The following is a 3,532-nucleotide window of genomic DNA, read 5'->3' on the forward strand; positions in this document are numbered from 1 at the left end:
AACCCCAGGAACAAATAATTAACATCAGCCAAGATGTGGGGAGAACCCAAAATGCAATACAAATAATAACCAATAACCCAACTGTACTACAAATGAACAATATAACCACACTATGGCAAAGAAAGGAACTAACCTGAATCGCTTCAGAACGTAATATTTTGAATGGGTAGCAAAATACAAAAAGAACTGTACACAAACAATACACACTAGTTACTAGGTTATTCAAAGGAGTATAGGTTAGAAATTCTGAAACTATTTTATGTATGTGCTGTGTGTTAGTTGCTCAGTCATGTCTGATTCTTTGTGACCCCATAGACTGTAGCCCATTAGGCTTCCCAACCCAGGGGTCAAACCTGCATCTCCTGTGCCTCCTGAATTACAGGCAGGTTCTTTACCATCTGAGCCACCAAGGAAGCCCTGTGTAAGTGCTGCTGCTGCTGCTAAGTCATTTCAGTTGTGTCCAACTCTGTGCAAGCCCATAGATGGCAGCCCACCAGACTCCTCTGTCCCTGGGATTCTCCAGGCAAAAATACTGGAGTGGGTTGCCATTTCCTTCTCCAATATAAGTGCTGAGTGAGTGAGTGAGTGAAATCGCTCAGTCGTGTCCGACTCTTTGCGACCCATGGACTGTAGCCTACCAGGCTTCTCCGTCCATAGGATTCTCCAGGCAAGAATACTGGAGTGGGTTACCATTTCCTTCTCCAGGGGATCTTCCCAACCCAGGGATCGAACCCGGGTCTTCCGCACTGGAGGCAGACGCTTTAACCTCTGAGCCACCAGGGAAGCCCAATGTAAGTGCTACTGCTAAGTCACTTCAGTCGTGTCCGACTCTGTGCGACCCCATAGACAGCAGCCCACCAGGCTCCCCCATCTCTGGGATTCTCCAGGCAAAGAACACTGAAGTGGTTTGCCATTTCCTTCTCCAATGCATGAAAGTGAAAAGTGAAAGTGAAGTCGCTCAGTCATGTCCGACTCTTAGCAACCCCATGGACTGCTGCCTTCCAGGATCCTCCATCCATGGGATTTTCCAGGCAAGAGTACTGGAGTGGGGTGCCATTGCCTTCTCCGATGTAAGTGCTAGGATTGAGCAATTAAGTAAATATATTTGGAGAATGAGAGCAAGTTTCTCACTTTGAGAAAGGAGTTACAAATAGGAAAAGAGCAAGACTACAATGAACCCTGTATTTTTGGATTGGAATTAGAGGTTATCAGAATGAATTCATGATTTGTTGTATATTCATTGATTGATAGATATAGAAATAAATACACATATATGTGTAGGCATGTGTGAGAGAATATATATATTCTCTCTCTCCCTATCTGTTGTTGTTCAGTCGCTCAGTTGCATCCAACTCTTTGTGACCCCATGGACTGCAGCATGCCAGGCCTCCCTGTCCATCACCAACTCCCAGAGCTTGCTCAACCTCATGTCCATTGAGTCAGTGATGCCATCCAATCATCTCATCTTCTGTTGGCCCCTTCTCCTCCTGCCTTCAATCTTGCCCAGCATCAGGATCTGTTCTAATGAGTCAGTTCTTTCCATGAGGTGGCCAAAATATTGGAGTTTCAGCTTCAGCATTAGTCCTTCCAATGAAATATTCAGGACTGATTTCCTTTATGATTGATTGGTTTGGTCTCCTTGCAGTCTAAGGGACTCTCAAGAGTCTTCTCCAACACCACAGTTCAAATGTATCACTTCTTTGGCGCTCAGCTTTTTTTATGGTCAAACTCTCACATCCATATGTGAATACTGGAAAAACCATTGCTTTGACTATACGGACCTTTGTTGGCCAAGTAATATCTCTGCTTTTTAATATACTGCCTAGGTTTGTCATAGCTTTTCTTCCAAGGAGCAAGCATCTTTTAATTTCATGGCTGCAGTCACCATCTGCAGTGATTTTGGAGCCCAAGAAAATAAAGTCTGTCACTGTTTCCATTGTTTCCCCATCTATTTGCCATGAAGTGATGGGACCAGATGCCGTGATCTTCGTTTTTTGAATGTTGAGTTTTAAGCCAGCTTTTTCATTCCCCTCTTTCACTTTCATCAGGAGGTACTTTATTTTCTGCCATAAGGGTGGTGTCATCTGCATATCTGAGGTTATTGATATTTTTGGAATTCTCTTGCTTTTTCTACAATCTGGAAGTTCTTGGTTCACGTACTGTTGAAGCCTAGTTTGGAGACTTTTGAGCATTACTTCGCTAGTGTGTGAAACGAGAGCAATTTTGCCGTAGTTTAAACATTCTTTGGCATTGCCTTTCTTTGAAATTGGAATGAAAACTGACCTTTTCCAGTCTTCTGGCCACTGCTGAGTTTCCAAATTTTCTGGCATATTGAGTGCAGCACTTTCACAGCATTATCTTTTAGGACTTGAAATACCCCAGCTGGAATTCCATCACCTCCACTAGCTTTGTTCGTAGTGATGCTTCCTAAGGCCCTCTTGACTTCACACTCCAGGATATCTGGCTCTAGGTGAGTGATCACATCATGTGATATACATATATACATATATTCTCCTAGAAGTGTGTGGTATACTGTTTGACCCAGCCATTCCAATTTAGTCATTTATTCCAAGAAGATCATCATATGTACATGCAAAAATATAAGGAATTACATTGTATCATTATTTACAATAAGCAGAGAAAGAGAGAGAATTTATCTAAATGTACATCTGAATGAGTCCCAGCGAGTGGTGACCCCAGTTCTCAAAATCAACAAAAAGGAATGAAGCAACGGAAGAAAAGACATGTCTAACATGGGTTATTGACTGAAAGTAACAGGATTATAACTGGCACTATTATTGGATTTTTTGCGTAACCTTTCTTTTTTTTTTTTTTTTGTCTTCTTATCCCTTGAGGAACTGAATGCCTGTTTGTATGGATTGCACTGTAATTTGACCATTAGGGCAGAGAATTCTATCCATCCCACCTGATCTCAGGTGTTGATGAAAAATGTACTCCTGTAGGCTTCCTGGTGGTTGAAGAAAACCAAGATTAATGACTTGTGTTCTCCCTTTTAAAAGTTTGCTTATCTTACACAAACTTAGCTTTGGAATATCTATCTATATATATACATATATGTGAATATTCATTCATGAATATATATATTCATTCTCAGACTCTCAAGATTTGTACACTTCTAAGTTGGGCTTCCCTGGTGGCTCAGATGGTAAAGAATCTGCCTGCAATGAGGGAGACATGGGTTCAACACCCAGGTTGGGAAGATCCCCTGGAGAAGGAAATGGCAACCCACTCCAGTATTCTTGCCTAGAGAATCCCATGGATAGAGGAACCTGGTGGGCACAGTCCCTGAGGTCGCAAGGAATCAGACATGACTAAGCAACAAACACACAAATTTAAAAATTGACCTTAAAAAGATTAGTCTCATTAGAGTCATTCTTTTGTATAAACTGATACCAAATTATGCATATTTCTTATTTTTAATAAGGATTTATACAGTGGAATACATATTAAACTGTATATATTTTCATAAGCTTTTTAATTAGAAAAACTGTGAATAACTTTATAGTAGTTA

At 41.1% G+C, this 3,532-nt stretch overlaps 1 non-coding gene across 1 annotated transcript; it reads right to left on the bottom strand.

Annotated features, from left to right (window-relative positions):
• Positions 1–711: 711 nt before the first annotated feature.
• TRNAW-CCA (transfer RNA tryptophan (anticodon CCA)) lies at positions 712–783 on the bottom strand. Its single transcript has one exon. It is a non-coding gene; the product is annotated as a tRNA-Trp (tRNA).
• Positions 784–3,532: the final 2,749 nt, after the last annotated feature.

The sequence above is a fragment of the Bos mutus genome, chromosome 18 (assembly GCF_027580195.1).
Source record: "Bos mutus isolate GX-2022 chromosome 18, NWIPB_WYAK_1.1, whole genome shotgun sequence".
NCBI lineage: Eukaryota > Metazoa > Chordata > Mammalia > Artiodactyla > Bovidae > Bos > Bos mutus.